We start from the raw sequence: 17033 nt of genomic DNA on the forward strand, positions 1-17033 counted from the left end.
TTTAAATGTTTTACAGCGAAAACACCACATATATTCATGTTAGCTCACCACCAAATACAAAAAGAGAGACAGATATTTTTCACAGCACCGGTAGCATGCAGCTAGCATGCAGCTAGCATGCAAAGCCAACCTAACTAACCTAGAACTAACCTAAATAACCTAGAAAAAACTCCCTCAGATGACAGTCCTATAACATGTTACACAATAAATCTATGTTTTGTTCGAAAAAGTTGAATATTTTAGCTATAAATCAGTTTTACATTACTGCTACCATCTTAGCCACCATCATAGCTACAGTCAGAAATCGCACGGCAGTAGCCAGAGAAAACAGACACCAACGTCAACTACTAATTTCACATCAGAAAAGATTTCAGAAAAATATATGGTGGATAGCTAATGAAAGAGAAAGATCTTGTGAATACAGACAATATTTCCGATTTCTGAAGTGTTTTACAGCGAAAACACAATATATCGTTATATTAGCTTACTACAATAGCTAACACACAGCAGCATTGATTCTAGTCAAACGCTAGCGATAGCACAGTTCGACAGATATATGAAAAAGCATCCCAAATTGGGTCCTTATCTTTGTTGATTTTCCATCAGAATGTTCTCCAAAGGGTCCTTTGTTCAGAACCGTGTTCATTTGGACCTAGAACGAACGATGTCCCTGTTGAATTAGCATGACACACTGGCCATGCCGTGCTAACCTCTCCGTCTTGACAAAATTCTTGCGTCGCATCACGTCTAAAGTCCAGAATAAATTTCAATAATATAATTAAAGTATATTGAAAAAACATACTTTAGGATGATTTTGTGACATGTATCAAAGAAAATCGAAGCTGGAGGTCATATTCACCTATAACGAGTGTTTTCCAGGAGCGCAGTCCAGTTCCTACTTCGCGCCCAGAAAAAAATATAAAGTGCGCACTTATCACTCAAAGATGTTCTTTTCAGTCCCTGACAGAGATAATCAAGTCATTTTTTCTCTCACTTCCGCATGACAACCAGGGGAAGATGTGTGACGTGTTTGTACAGTCCTAAGTGCCAAGGCCTTTTATAGAGAGTATCTTGAAGAGAGACATAGCTTCTTGGAAATGTCACTTTTTACAGAAAATGGGCTGTAAAAAGAGTTATGTTTCACTTAGAGAAATAATTAAACCTGTTTTAGAAACTAGAAGGTGTTTTCTATCCAAAGGTAATAAATAATATGCATATTGTACGAGCAAGAATTGAGTACGAGGCCGTTTGAAATGGCCACCTCTTTCCACTGCTTATACTTACTGCTGATTTTTGAGCCATAAGAGGTTTTAACATGGTCCTCTCACACCCCTCCCCCTCGGGAGGATGAAAATATTTGGCATGGCCCCTCAGATCCTCAAAAGGTTCTACAGCTTCACATTCGAGAGCATATTGACTAGCTGCATCACCACTTGGTATGGTAACTGCACTGCAGTCGATCGCAAGGCGCTACAGAGGGTGGTGCGGATGGCTCAGTACATCACTGGAGCTGAGCTCCCTGCCATCCCAGACCTCTATACCAGGTGGTGTCAGAGGAAGGCCCAGGAAAATTGTGAAAGACCCCAGCCACCCAAGCCATAGACTGTTCTCTCTGCTACCACACAGCAAGTGGTACCAGAGCACCATGTCTTGGACCAAAAGGCTCCTGAACAGCTTCTACCCCCAAGCCATACATTTTTTTTTTTAACCTTTACTTAAGTAGGCATGTCAGTTAAGAACAAATTCTTATTTACAATGATGGCCTACACCGGCCAAACCCGGATGACGCTGGGCCAATTGTGCGCCGCCCTAAGGGACTCCCAATCATGGCCGGTTGTGATACAGCCTGGATTCGAACCAGGGTGTCTGTAGTGATGCCTTTAGACTGCTGCACCCCTCGGGAGGCCACAAGACGGCTGAACAGTTTATCAAATGGCTACCCAGATTATTGAATTTACCCTTTTTTGCACTGACACTCTTACACTGATTCTATGCACTCTCTACCCACACACTCCCACATGCTTACACAGACACTCCAACACACACTACATACGCTCACAAAAAACACACACTTTCCACATACCCTGCTGCTACTCTGTTTATTATCTATCCTGATTGCCCCTACCTACATGTGTCACGGCTCAGGAGAAGACCCAGATGCAGGCAGTTCGAAGTAACAAAAGTTTATTATAAAAACAGGGGGCCAGGCAAACGACAGGTCATGGGCAGGCAGAGGTCAGTAATCCAGAGCAGAGTCTGAAAGGTACAGAACGGCAGGCAGAATGGGCAAAACCGGGAAAAGTTATAAAAAATATAAAAAAATAAGGACTGGGGGGGGGGGGGGGACCGGGAAAACCACTGGTAGGCTTGACAAGACAAACTTGCAACAGACAAACAGAGAACACAGGTATAAATACACCGCGGATAATTGGGAAGATGGGCGACACCTGGAGGGGGGTGGAGACAAGCACAAAGACAGGTGAAACAGATCAGGATGTGACAACATGTACGTATTGCCTAAACTACCCCTGCACATCGACTCGGTACCCCTTGTAGATATCCACGTTATTGTTGTTTATTGTGTTAGTATTTCATAATAGCACATTTTTTTACTCTTTTTAACTCTGCATTGTTGGGAAAGGTCTCGTAAGTAAGCTGTAAAGTCTACACCTGTTGTATTCGGCTCTTGTGACAAATAAAATTAGATTTGATTAGATTTGATTTAGGTTAGAGGAGCTAAAGTAAAAGTGCAATATCAAAAATACCAGTTTGGACTAACACAAGGTCAGTGATTACATAACTTTGGGTGTTAGTCATCTAACCTTTCCAATCCATTTAATTTGGGGGAAGATACCCGTCCCGGCTTCTCTGCTGGGGAAGATAATGGGAAAATGTAATTAAGGCGATTGGCAGTGGGCTCTTGTCACAGGGGGATTGTGGGGGATATGGCTTCTGTGGGCTGATGGGGAGATAATCTGGGATAGGATAATGGCTAACGGGAGAATAGCACTGAGGCTCTTTATGGCAGTAATAATCAGTACCTCGACTGGCACTGCAAGGTGAGACACACACAAGCATGCACACGCACACAAACAAACACACGCAGGGGCGGACACACACACAAACACACACACACACACCTGCATGCTGACACCACACAAAAACACACACAGGGCTGAATGATATCAGTGTCAGCTGAAAGGCTCCCTCCTGGAGTTGTATTGACTCAAAACACTTAGAGGGGCTCTACACTTACCCAATCATGACAAATCACTGTTCCCAATGTCTGGCTGTCACACCTGAGGGGACTGTAATGACAGCTCAGAGCAAGGAAGGAAAGAGCCCTTCTGCAACTCATAATGGAATCATTGGACCGATCATGTGTTCTGCTTTATCTTCTTGCTCCTCCTTTGTGTTACTTTGTGTTGCTGTACTACTTTATTTCATTGCACCGTATGTCTCAAGTGCTGCGATTGGTGGATACTTGTGTTGTGCGGTTGTTTCAGCCTGCTAATTTGAATGCTTGTATTGTTGCTCTGGGTGATGAGTGTCTGCTTAGTGACTAAGATGTCATGTGCATGTCGATGTAATGTACTTCAGTAGGCTTCATCTTGTTGCTTCTATTGGAATGTACCAGGATAAAGGTAAGACCCAGACCGTGTCGAAGTAACAATGTGTATTACAGCAACAGGGACAAAGGTACAGGACGGCAGGTAGGTTCAGGCTCAGGTCAGGCAGAGGTCGGTACTCCAGAGACGGGGCAAAGGTACAGTACGGCAGGCAGGCAGAGTGGTCAGGCGGGCAGGCTCAGGGTCAGCACAGGCAAGGGTCTTTCTTTCCTGTGGCGGTCCTCACGAGAGCCAGTTTCATCATAGCCCTTGATGGTTTTTGCGACTGCACTTGAAGAAAATTTCAAAGTTCTTGAAATGTTCCGTATTGACTGACCTTCATGTCTTAAAGTAATGATGGACTGTTGTTTATCTTTGCTTATTTGAGCTGTTCTTGACATAATATGGACTTGGTCTTTTGCCAAATAGGGCTATCTTCTGTATACCCCTCCTACCTTGTCACAACACAACTGATTGGCTCAAATGCATTAAGAAGGAAAGAAATTACACAAATTAACTTTTAACAAGGCACACATTGTTAATTTAAATTCATTCCAGGTGACTACCTCATGAAACTGGTTGAGAGAATGCCAAGAGTGTGGAAAGCTGTCTTCAAGGAAAAGGTTGGCTACTTTGAAGAATCTCAAATATAAAATAAATACTGATTTGTTTAACACTTTTTTGGTTACTAGATGATTCCATATGTGTTATTTCATAGTTTTGATGTATTCACTATTATTCTACAATGTAGAAAATAGTCAAAATAATGAAGAACCCTGGATTGTGTTGGTGTCCAAAGTTTTTATTATTTCAATTCATAGGATTCATACAATACATTTACAGAGATTTTTTTCAAACCCCCCCACCAGCAATCTGATAGCAGGTAAAATAAATCATGAGAAAAACAAATAAATTAATACTACATAGTAAATCCGCTGAACAATACATCATATAGCCTCAGAAATAGTGACAAGTTATTGATACACATTCATGGATGTAAAGGCCCTTTGGTTAAGTTCAGAAATGTCCGCTGCTGCTTTTTTCCATGTATCCAGAGTGGACACCTTGGCCGTGTGGATCCTGGCCTTGGAGATCTCCATAAGTACAATTTCCTTAAATGTGAGCAGCCATTGTTGCAATGGTAACTGATGAGGTGGAATCCACCTTTGTACAATCTATTTTCTTAGCAGCTGTGGTTCCTGCCAACGACACTCTCCGTAAGCGTTCTGACAAGTGCAAATCAGAGTCAACACAAAGCAACATCCCTATTGGATCCAATGGCAGTATTTTATCTAAGTACAGAGATGACATCGTTGACTTTCCCCCAGAATTCACCCCCCCCCCCGGGAATTTCCACAGCACATGCTGAAAAATACCAAGGTCCCCTGTGGTGCAGAACTCACATAATGGTGATGGACTAATACCCATGTGAAGTCTTTTTTGAGGTGTTAGATCGGTTCTATGGCAAAAAAAAATATGAATGAATTGGTGATTGGGGTTTCTAGATGATCCAAATATATTTTTCCATACTGTCTCCCAATTCATTTGTCTGTCAGCAAGTATAAAATCATTTTCCAATACAGTGGATAGACATAATGGCTTTTGGCTGCTAGAATTAATTGACTATAGATATCAGAAACAACTCCTTTTGAGGGGCGCCTGTCCGATGGAAGTTTGACCAATGGGTGTACTGATAGTTCTGCTCCCCAGGGGACCCCATAGGCTGGGTGGATAGGCGGAGTTGAAGGTAAAGACAAAATGATGAACCTGGGACATTAAAACACTGGTGGATTTCCTGGAAACTGAGGAGTCCATTCACATTGAATATGTCTTTGAAAGTACAGTATAAATACCCTTCTTAGACTAAGAATATGATATAAATGGTTTCTTACATGCTAAGAATTCTTTATTACGCCATATTGGAGAGTATGAATGCCCTTTAGGATTAGATCTAATTTGCTTCTCTGTAGCTTTCCACACATTTACTGAGTATGCTATAATGCTTTCCACCTGGCTACCCCTACCCCTACATCTCAGCACCCCCTGTAGCAACTTGCCCAACCCCCCCCCCCCCAAATCCAGACAGCTGATGTTCTGAAAGAGCTACAAAATATGGATCCCTACAAATCAGCTGGGCTAGACAATCTGGGCCCTCTCTTTCTAAAATTATCCGCCGAAATTGTTGCAACCCCTATTACTAGCCTATTCAACCTCTCTTTCGTATTGTCTGAGATCCCCAAAGATTGGAAAGCTGCCGCGGTCATACCCCTCTTCAAGGGGGAGACACTCTAGACCCAAACTGTTATAGACCTATATCCATCCTGCCCTGCCTTTCTAAAATCTTCAAAAGCCAAGTTAACAAATAGATCAACGACCATTTCGAATCCCACCGTACCTTCTCCACTATGCAATCTGTTTTCCGAGCTGGTCACGGGTGCATCTCAGCAACGCTCAAGGTCCTAAACGATATCATAACCTCCATCGATAAAAGACAGTACTGTGCAGCCGTCTTCATCAACCTGGCCAAGGCTTTCGACTCTGTCAATCACGGCATTCTTATCGGCAGACCTTGGCTTCTCAAATGACTGCCTCGCCTGGTTCACCAACTACTTCTCAGATTGAGTTCAGTGTGTCAAATTGTAGGGCCTGTTGTCCGTACCTCTGGCAGTCTCTATGGGGGTGCCACAGGGTTCAATTCTCAGGCCGACTCTTTTCTCTGTATATATCAATGAGCTCGCTCTTGCTGCTGGTGATTCTCTGATCCACCCCTACGCAGACAACACCATTCTGTATACATTGGCCCTTCTTTGGACACTGTGCTAACAAACCTCCAAACAAGCTTCAACACCATACAAACACTCCTTCCGTGGCCTCCAACTGCTTTTAAATGCTAGTAAAACTAAGTGCATGCTCTTCAACCGATTTCTGCCCGCCCGTACCCGCCCGCCCGACTGGTATCACCACTCTGGACGGGCCTGACCTAGAATATGTGGACAACTACAAATACCTAGGTGTCTGGTTAGACTGTAAACTCTCCTTCCAGACTCACATTAAGCATCTTCAATCCAAAATTAAATCTAGAATCGGCTTCCTATTTCACAACAAAGCCTCCTTCACTCATGCTGCCATACATACCCTCGTAAAACTGACTATCCCACCGATCCTTGACTTCGGCGATGTCATTTACAAAATAGCCCCCAACACTCTACTCAGCAAACTGGATGTAGTCTATCACAGTGCCATCTGTTTAGTCACCAAAGCCCCATATACTACCCACCATTGCGACCTGTATGCTCTCGTTGGCTGGGCCTCACTACATATCCGTCGCCAAACCCACTGGCTCCAGGTCATCTATAAGTCTTTGCTAGGTAAAGCCCCGCCTTATCTCAGCTCACTGGTCACCATAGCAACACCCACCTGTAGCACCACCAGCAGGTATATTGCACTGGTCATCCCCAAAGCCAACACTTCCTTTGGCCGCCTTTCCTTCCAGTTCTCTGCTGCCAATGACTGGAACGAATTGCAAAAATCTCTGAAGCTAGAGTCTTATATCTCCCTCTCTAACTTTAAGCATCAGCTGTGAGAGCAGCTTACCGATCAGTGTACCTGTACATAGTCAATCTGTAAATAGCATACCCAACTACCTCATCCCCATATTATTACTTACCCTCTTGCAGCCCAGTATCTCTACTTGCACATCATCTTCACATCTATCACTCCAGTATTAATGCTAAATTGTAATTATTTCTCCTCTATGGCCCATTTATTGCCTACCTCCCAACATTTCTACACACTACATATATTTTATTTTTATTTTCTATTGTGTTATTGACTGTACATTTGTTTATTAGTACCTGTTGTTTGTCGCACTGCTTTGCTTTATCTTGGCCAGGTCGCAGTTGTCAATGAGGACTTGTTCTCAACTGGCCTACCTGGTTAAATAAAGGTGAAATAATTTATTTTAAATGGGTTCAAACAATGCACATTTTTTAGGAGTCAATCCAGAAAATAATACATCTTGTAATCTAATTGGTGAACATATTGAATCTTCTATAGCATGCCAGGGAACAGAAGCTGTTGGGTTCAACCAGGTCTTTAGGAAATTCATTTGGAATGATAGGTGATAAATGTTTAGATTAGGAACTGCAAGTCCACCTGATGCTTCTGTTCTCTGTAGTGTTGTGTTTAATCTGTGGTCTCTTTCTCCCCCAAATGAACTTTTTTTATGACAGAGTCAGGTTTAGACCAATAGTTTATATAGGAAGTGTCAGGTTTGACGGTAAGACCCAGATGCAGACTGTCGGAGTAACAATGTTTATTACGGCAACAGAGCAGGCAAACGTCCGGTCAAGGCAGGCAGGGGTTGATAACCAGAGTAGTGGGAGAAAGGTACAGGATGGCAGGCAGGCTTAGGGTCAGGCAGGTGGGCGGGCTCAGAGACAGGACAGGCAGGGGTCAAAACCAGGAGTGCGAGAAAAAGAGAGACTGGGGAGAGGCAGGAGCTGAGATGAAAAACGCTGGTTGTCTTGACAAACTGGCAACAGACAAACAGAACACAGGTATAAATACACAGGGGATAATGGTGAAGATGGGTGACATCTGGAGGAGGTGGAGACATTCACAAAGACAGGTGAAACAGATCAGGGTGTGACAGAAAGAGGCAGTGGTATTATGGAACTCAAATTGAATTGATACGAGGGAGGACATTCATTTTAATAATTGAGATTCTAGCATGCGAAGTGGCCATACCGGACCGTTTTCTTCACATTTTCAAACAGTACATTTGGATTTAACGGGGCTATACATTTGGGTGAGTTTTTTTTCTTACCTCAGTAGCCTCGGTTCCCTGCCCAAAAAATTATTTTAACCATCTAGTGTCCAGCGAAATAACAATGTCAAATACAGGTGGCCTAGTCAAGTAATTACCCGTTACTCTCTCGCGGGAAACCTTCACTCTTGCGCAGACATTAAGAAACTAATCATGACCATTTGAAAAATAAGACAGAAGTTTGAGCGAGAATATAGACGACTTTCGAGTAGTAAGACATGTATAAACAGATGCCATTAATAAGAAGGGGCTAGATGCGTCTTATATGGCGAGTTACCGAGTGGCTAGGACAGGCAAGCCCCATACTATTGTGGAGGACGTAATTCTTCCTGCTGCAGATATGGCTGGGACAATGCTGGGGGACAAGACCCCCCCAAAAAAGAGACAATGCCTTCAAACACTTTCACAACGCATCAGTGGCACAGCATGAGATGTTTTGAAACAATTACTGCTTCGCATACAAGCCAGTGAATTATATGCATTACAGCTGGATGAGTCAGACGTGGCGGGCCTGGCACAGCTCCTGGTATATGTCCGTTACGTTTATGGGGGGGGGGGGGGGGGTCAATTAAGGAAGACATCCTCTTCTGAAAACCACTGGAAACCAGGACAACATGAGGATATTTTTATAGTGCTGGACAGCTTTGTGACAAATGGACTGGTGGTCCAGATGTGTTGGTATCTGTATTGATGGCGGAAACGCAACGACAGGGAGACAGAGTGGTAACGCGCGTGCAAGCAGTTGCTCCCGACGCCACTTGGGTACACTGCAGTATCCACCGAGAGGCTCTTGCTGCCAAGGGAATGCCTGAAAGCTTGAAAGACATTTTGGACACTACAGTGAAAATGGTTAACTTTGATAAAGCAAAGCCCCTGAACTCTTGTGTATTTCTCGCACTATGCAATGATACTGGCAGCGACCATGTAACGCTTTTACAACATACGCTGGTTATCAAGGGTAAAGTATTGACACGTTTTTTTTAAATTGAGAGACGAGCTTGAATGACGAGCTTGATGACGAGTTTCTCACACGACTGGCCTATCTGGGTGATGTTTCGCGCCTGACTGATCTGAATCTAGGATTACAGGGACTCTGCGCAACTATATTTAATGTGCGGGATAAAATTGATACTAAGATTAAGAAGTTGGAGCTCTTTTCTATCTGCATTAACAAGGACAACACAGGTCTTTACATCATTGTATGATTTTTTTGTGCAAATTAACTCACGCTTACGGACAATGTCTAATAGCGAAGCACCTGAGTGAGTTGGGTGCGCAATTACATAGGTACTTTCCCGAAACGGGTGACAACTGGATTTTTAATCCCTTTCCTGCCCTGCCTCCAATCCACTTACAGCCTGGAATCGAACCAGGGTCTGTAGTGATGCCTCTAGCACTGAGATGCAGTGCCTTAGACCGCTGCACCACTCGGTGCAGTTTAAAATGTCTAAAAAGCTGTTTCCATTTTAGAATAAGGCTGTAACGTAACAAAATGTGGAAAAGGTCAAGGGGTCTGAATACTTTCCGAACACACTGCGTTTATATATTTGTTTTGAAAACTTGGGGGGCCAAATAAAACCACCCACGGGCCAAATTTGGCCCACCATTTGGGGAACCCTGCCATATTGGCTGGTATAAAAAAAGGAAAAAAGGGAAAAAGGGACACAGGAATTGAAAGTGTAGTATTTATATTTATTGTAAATTAAAAAATAGTTAATTCCGCATAGGGTCTAGTCTTCATTCTGATGGAGGAAACAGTTAGTCGATATCTGATTGTTTTGTGAATTAGGAGTGTAACATTAGTAAATGCTAAGGGTTCTTTAATCTTTTTTTAATACTATGGTCATTGTAGTTAAGGTTTGTGAATAGGAGTGTAGTGAGTGCAATGTTAGTGACTAATGTGACTGGAAGCATACCCTGTGATGAAACAGAGCTTAACAAACTTTACATCACTGTATGTTCAGTTAATTTACATTGTAGCATTAAACACGTTACATTTTCATATTCTGGTACCTTACCATGGGAAAAAGTCCTCTAGGAACCTCCTCTGTAGTCTGGAAACAAAGAGGCAACAAACAACTTTAGACTTGTTTGTGAAATTTTATATCAACCCAGATTTCTTTCAGACTAATCTGAATGAATAATACCATACCAAGTCAGCAAGGTGACTGACTGCCATGGTGTAGCTCTCCAGGCCATTCTCTGCTCTCTTGTTGTGTTCCCTCGCCATCTTCCTAGTAGCTAGCCAGATCTCTTTGCGCTTAGCTTCCTCCTCGGTGGACGGATTTTTGTTTAAGGAATTTGACTTTATGTATACTGGGAATATCTATTTCAGTTAGTGTTGAACCAGTTTTACCATATTTAACTTTCCATGTTTCAAACTCCTTGTGCACCTCTGCTTCCTCCCTATCTTGAGGCTAAGGAATAAGAGAGGTCTCGATCATACAATTACCACCACAAATGAATGATTCATATATTCATGAACCATATAAGTGCAGTGAATTGCAATAATGCATCACCCTACCCTTCATCTTGTAACCTCCCCAGTAGTCTGTGAAAGGAAGCAACATGCATAGTATCAAGTAAGCCTATGAGAAAAGTATCATTAGTAACCAAATAAGCAACCTCCGAGTTAAACGTTTTTGTATAGTAGGCCTCTTCCTGACGGTGATCATACCCTGTCAGAAAGATGATTCATCCCCACGGTGAAGGTCTCCGAGCCATTCTCTGCTCGCTTGTTGTGTTCCATCACTCTCGTCCTTGTAGCTACCCAGACCTCCTTATGCTTGGCTTCCTCCGGGGAACCATAGCTCTTCCCTGCAAATGGGCAGATAACATCTATCATTCAAACTGTTGTCGTCAACTATCACTGGTGACTATTTTTGTTTCAGTGAGTATTGAACCAGTTTTACAGTGTTGAACCTTCCACGTGTCAAACTCTATGCACCTCTGCTTCCTCCACTCCACCTCTAGGCAGAAACAACCATAAGGCGTCCTTCAGGAACCTCCTCAAAAGTCTGGAGGTGTAAAAAGACAGACTCAAATCAGACAGTAAAATGTTAGACAAGCTGTTTGTAGCAGAATATTCAAAAGACTTTAATCAATTTGATAATTATTTGACAATAAATAAATGGTACCACCTTACCATGTCAGAAGTAATTCATCCCCATGGTGAAGCTCTGAGCCATTCTCTGCTCTCTTGTGTTCCATCACTCTTGCCCTAGTAGCTAACCAGATATCCTTACGCTTAGCTTCCTCCTCGGTGGAGTTATAGGTCTTACCTAAAAACATGTCCATTTAGTAAATAAACTCAGCAAAAAATGAAACGTCCCTTTTACACCCTGTCTTTCAAAGATAATTCATAAAAATCCAAATAACTTCACTGTAAAGGGTTAACACTATTTCCCATGCTTGTTCAATGAACCATAAACAATTAATGAACATGCACCTGTGGAACAGTCGTTAAGACACTAACAGCATAGACAGAAGGCAATTAAGGTCACAGTTAAGAAAACCTAGACACTAAAGAGGCTTTTCTACTGACTGAAAACACCAAAAGAAAGATGCCCGGGATCCCTGCTCATCTGCGTGAACGTGCCTTAGGCATTCTGCAAGGAGGCATGAGGACTGCAGATGTGGCCAGGGCAATAAATTGCGATGTCCGTACTGTGAGACGCCTAAGACAGCGCTACAGGGAGACCGGATGGACAGCTGATCGTCCTCGCAGTGGCAGACCACGTGTAACACCTGCACAGGATCGGTACACCCAAACATCACACCTGCGGGACAGGTACAGGATGGCAACAACAACTGCCCGAGTTACACCAGGAACACACAATTCCTCCATCAGTGCTCAGACTGTCCGCAATAGGCTGAGAGAGGCTGGACTGAGGGCTTGTAGGCCTGTTGTAAGGCAGGTTTTCACCAGACATCACCGGCATCAACGTCGCCTATGGGCACAAACCCACCGTCGCTGGACCAGACAGGACTGGCAAAAAGTGCTCTTCACTGACGAGTCGCGGTTTTGTCTCACCAGGGATGATGGTCGGAGTCGCGTTTATCGTCGAAAGAATGAGCGTTACACCGAGGCCTGTACTCTGGAGCGGGATTGATTTGGAGGTGGAGGGTCCGTCATGGTCTGGGGCGGTGTGTCACAGCATCAACGGACTGAGCTCGTTGTCATTGCAGGCAATCTCAACACTGTGTGTTACAGGGAAGACATCCTCATGTGGTACCCTTCCTGCAGGCTCATGCTGACATGACCCTCCAGCATGACAATGCCACCAGGCATACCGCTCGTTCTGTTCGTGATTTCCTGCAAGACAGGAATGTCAGTGTTCTGCCAAGGCCAGCGAAGAGCCCGGACCTCAATCCCATTGAGCACGTCTGGGACCTGTTGGATCGGAGGGTGAGGGCTAGGGCCATTCCTCCCAGAAATGTCCGGGAACTTGCAGGTGCCTTGGTGGAAGAATGGGGTAACATCTCACACCAAGAACGGGCAAATCTGGTGCAGTCCACGAGGAGGAGATGCCCTGCAGCTGGTGGACACACCAGATACTGATGTTACTTTTGATTTTAGGGCTAGGGCCATTCCTCCCAGAAATGTCCGGGAACTTGCAGGTGCCTTGGTGGAAGAATGGGGTAACATCTCACACCAAGAACGGGCAAATCTGGTGCAGTCCACGAGGAGGAGATGCCCTGCAGCTGGTGGACACACCAGATACTGATGTTACTTTTGATTTTGACCCCCCCCCCCCCCCTCCCCCCCCCTTTGTTCAGGGAAAACTTTCCACCTTCTCCACTACTGTCCCGTCGATGTGGATGGGGGGGGGGGGGGGTGCTCCCTCTGCTGTTTCCTGAAGTCCACGATCATCTCCTTTGTTTTGTTGACGTTGAGTGTGAGGTTGTTTTCCTGACACCACACTCCAAGGGCCCTCACCTCATCACTGTAGGCCGTCTCGTCGTTGTTGGTAATCCAGCCTACCACTGTAGTGTCGTCTGCAAACTTGATTGAGTTGGAGGCGTGCATGGCCACGCAGTCACGGGTGAACAGGGAGTACAGGAGAGGGCTGAGAACACACACGTAGGGCCCCAGTGTTGAGGATCAGCGGGGTGGAGATGTGTGGTATTTCACATTGAGGCCCCTTGTGTCACCGATGGATGATGGACCATTAGAAATACAGCGGTCTCTAAATCACATTTACTGTCGCTGTTTAATACAAACTCATTTACTGTTCAACCCCCCAGTAGGTAATAATAATAACTTGGTGGGTGCTTGTATTTGTACAAATACGCATGTGTGAATTGGAAATGTGTTTTCCGCATATCCCGCTCTCCCTGAGACAGGGTCAGCCATTATCAACGGCAACCCTGGAGCAGTTAGGGTTGAGTGCCTTGCTTAAGGGGCACGTCAACAGATTTTTCACCTTTATTCAAACTAGGTTCCTTACGGTTATTGGCCCAGTGCCTTAACCGCTATGCTACCAGCCACCCAGTAGGTAGTAATGACATGGTAAGTGTGTTAAATCTTCTGAGGCTTGACTTTTCACCGGGGTCAAGGCTGAGGCAGATGGAGAGGCAGAGTAGGAGAGACAGTGTAGGACAGAGACAGTATAGCAATAGTAGGAGAGAGACAGTATAGCAATAGTAGGAGAGAGACAGTATAGGACTAGTAGAACAGAGACAGTATGGGACTAGTAGGACAGACAGTATAGGACTAGTAGGACAGAGACGGTATAGGACTAGTAGGACAGAGACAGTATAGGACTAGTAGGACAGAGACAGTATAGGACTAGTAGGAAAGAGACAGTATAGGACTAGTAGGACAGAGACAGTATAGGACTAGTAGGACAGAGACAGTATAGGACTAGTGGGACAGAGACAGTATAGGACTAGTAGGACAGAGACAGTATAGGACTAGTAGGACAGAGACAGTATAGGACTAGTAGGACAGAGACAGTATAGGACTAGTAGGACAGAGACAGTATAGGACTAGTGGGACAGAGACAGTATAGGACTAGTAGGACAGAGACAGTATAGGACTAGTAGGACAGAGACAGTATAGCAATAGTAGGACAGAGACAGTATAGGACTAGTAGGACAGAGACAGTATAGGACTAGTAGGACAGATACAGTATAGGACTAGTAGGACAGAGACAGTATAGGACTAGTAGGACAGAGACAATATAGGACTAGTAGGAGAGACAGTATAGGACTAGTAGGACAGATACAGTATAGGACTAGTAGGACAGAGACAGTATAGGACTAGTAGGACAGAGACAGTATAGGACTAGTAGGACAGAGACAGTATAGGACTAGTAGGACAGAGACAGTATAGGACTAGTAGGACAGAGACAGTATAGGACTAGTAGGACAGAGACAGTATAGGACTAGTAGGACAGAGACAGTATAGGACTAGTAGGACAGAGACAATATAGGACTAGTAGGACAGAGACAGTATAGGACTAGTGGGACAGAGACAGTATAGGACTAGTAGGACAGAGACAGTATAGGACTAGTAGGACAGAGACAGTATAGGACTAGTAGGACAGAGACAATATAGGACTAGTAGGACAGAGACAGTATAGGACTAGTGGGACAGAGACAGTATAGGACTAGTAGGACAGAGGAAGTATAGGACTAGTAGGACAGAGACAGTATAGGACTAGTAGGACAGAGACAGTATAGGACTAGTAGGACAGAGACAGTATAGGTTTAGTAGTACAGAGACAGTATAGGACTAGTGGGACAGAGACAGTATAGGACTAGTAGGACAGAGACAGTATAGGACTAGTGGGACAGAGACAGTATAGGTTTAGTAGTACAGAGACAGTATAGGACTAGTAGGGCAGAGACAGTATAGGACTAGTAGGACAGAGACAGTATAGGACTAGTGGGACAGAGACAGTATAGGACTAGTAGGACAGAGACAGTATAGGACTAGTAGGACAGAGACAGTATAGGACTAGTAGGACAGAGACAGTATAGGACTAGTAGGAAAGAGACAGTATAGGACTAGTAGGACAGAGACAGTATAGGACTAGTAGGACAGAGACAGTATAGGACTAGTGGGACAGAGACAGTATAGGACTAGTAGGACAGAGACAGTATAGGACTAGTAGGACAGAGACAGTATAGGACTAGTAGGACAGAGACAGTATAGGACTAGTAGGACAGATACAGTATAGGACTAGTAGGACAGAGACAGTATAGGACTAGTAGGACAGAGACAATATAGGACTAGTAGGAGAGACAGTATAGGACTAGTAGGACAGATACAGTATAGGACTAGTAGGACAGAGACAGTATAGGACTAGTAGGACAGATACAGTATAGGACTAGTAGGACAGATACAGTATAGGACTAGTAGGACAGAGACAGTATAGGACTAGTAGGACAGAGACAGTATAGGACTAGTAGGACATAGACAGTATAGGACAAGTGGGACAGAGACAGTATAGGACTTCAAATCAGAGCTAGGTCAACAATAAGGTCTAGGATGATGATTCATCTTTAGGAGTGGATGACATCGTTGAGGTTGAGGACTCATCTTTAGGAGTGGATGACATCGTGGAGGTTGATGACTCATCTTTAGGAGTGGATGACATCGTGGAGGTTGATGACTCATCTTTAGGAGTGGATGACATCGTGGAGGTTGATGACTCATCTTTAGGAGTGGATGACATCGTGGAGGTTGATGACTCATCTTTAGGAGTGGATGACATCGTGGAGGTTGATGACTCATCTTTAGGAGTGGATGACATCGCGGAGGTTGATGACTCATCTTTAGGAGTGGATGACATCGCGGAGGTTGAGGACTCATCTTTAGGAGTGGATGACATCGCGGAGGTTGATGACTCATCTTTAGGAGTGGATGACATCGTGGAGGTTGAGGACTCATCTTTAGGAGTGGATGACATCGTGGAGGTTGATGACTCATCTTTAGGAGTGGATGACATCGCGGAGGTTGATGACTCATCTTTAGGAGTGGATGACATCGTGGAGGTTGATGACTCATCTTTAGGAGTGGATGACATCGTGGAGGTTGATGACTTGAGATTGAAAACACACAAGTGGCTCAAATTCAGCACTTCCGCACTGGGCAAGACTTATTAGAGCACGTTAGCCCCACTTCTCACCCACTAAGTCAACAGAGACCCAGACACTCACCACCACACTTGATTCCAGGATACCGGCTCGCCGTTATCAATCAATATTGTATTGACGCTACATGGCACAAAGTCAAACAGTGTCCTCTAAGCGGACGGATTGTGAGCAGAAAGCCAGGAGAGATTATATTGCTTCACCGGCATACTAATTCACCCCTTGTCTGGGTGCTGGGAATCTGGGATGCACTGATGAAGACTCAATTCCATAAGGTCAGAGCGGTGTGATCACACATTACCGCTGATGGATGGACGCAGCAAATCTCATCCTGGTGTCAGGTCAGGGTGTCACGGTGTCAGTCATGGAAGCATCAACAAGACCTGGTGTAGGGAATACTGTAGTACTAGTCTGTAATACTAGTCTGTAGTACCAGTCTGTAGTACTAGTCTGTTCCAGGCTCTTGAGTCTGAGTCTCAATGAGTCTGTTATCT

At 44.3% G+C, this 17033-nt stretch overlaps 1 long non-coding RNA gene and 1 pseudogene across 1 annotated transcript; both read right to left on the reverse strand.

Moving 5' to 3' along the window:
• Nucleotides 1–595: 595 nt before the first annotated feature.
• LOC139532278 (uncharacterized) lies at nt 596–944 on the reverse strand. The gene is made up of 2 exons (XR_011666531.1): nt 860–944; nt 596–747 (listed from the first exon to the last, which is right to left on the reverse strand). It is a non-coding gene; the product is annotated as an uncharacterized lncRNA (long non-coding RNA).
• A 9483-nt stretch (nt 945–10427) lies between these two features.
• Nucleotides 10428–11727, reverse strand: LOC139532944 (cystein proteinase inhibitor protein salarin-like; annotated as a pseudogene).
• Nucleotides 11728–17033: the final 5306 nt, after the last annotated feature.

The sequence above is a fragment of the Salvelinus alpinus genome, chromosome 10 (assembly GCF_045679555.1).
Source record: "Salvelinus alpinus chromosome 10, SLU_Salpinus.1, whole genome shotgun sequence".
NCBI lineage: Eukaryota > Metazoa > Chordata > Actinopteri > Salmoniformes > Salmonidae > Salvelinus > Salvelinus alpinus.